The sequence below is a fragment of the Myzus persicae genome, unplaced genomic scaffold (genome assembly GCF_001856785.1).
Source record: "Myzus persicae strain clone G006 unplaced genomic scaffold, MPER_G0061.0, whole genome shotgun sequence".
Lineage (NCBI taxonomy): Eukaryota > Metazoa > Arthropoda > Insecta > Hemiptera > Aphididae > Myzus > Myzus persicae.
This window is the reverse complement of record NW_019101091.1, coordinates 434,642-435,349: the sequence shown is the minus strand read 5'-3', so window position 1 is coordinate 435,349 and position 708 is coordinate 434,642.

The following is a 708-nucleotide window of genomic DNA, read 5'->3' as shown; positions in this document are numbered from 1 at the left end:
TCGTTGTGCACAATGATTTTAAATGAAAATGACCAAATAAATGTTCCTTAATTTAATAACATAGTCGACACAAACATACTGTAATTGCCCAAACCACTACGGCTAATTTGCAACAAACAGGAAGAGCAGGGTGCATTGTTCACGACATCTTAAGTTATAATTTAAAACATTTGAAAGTTCCACACAACCACTGTAATGTGCGTGTGGAATAAAAAAAAAACCCCAATAATTAACTTCTTCAACAACTGCAGCAGAGTTACCAATGTTATTTTTCTCAATACAATTATAAACTTTAAACTTTTGGATTTAAATAACACAATGTCACTCTTGTTAGCTGTATGATATTCTATTGACTTAAAACACAGCGTCGCGTTGACTTAGCTCGGGTAGATTTCTTTCCTCGACTTGCGCCCACCTCTACATTATTATATTATACTATTTATAATAGGCACTACGACGCATTATACCTACGAGTGTAACTTTTTCGTTCCATCGGATTATGATTAAAATATAACGTCATTACGTCATAGCTTCGCCGACGGTTTGTTTCGAAACGATAATCTTAACATCGTTATCGTCGCAATTAAAAAAATTTTCAAATATTCCGAAACTCGAATCGAGAAAAAAAACACACGCACACACGAACAGACGAACGAAAAAACGAACGAAAATCTTCGTCCGCCGGTGGACGTGGCGGGGGCCGGGGGG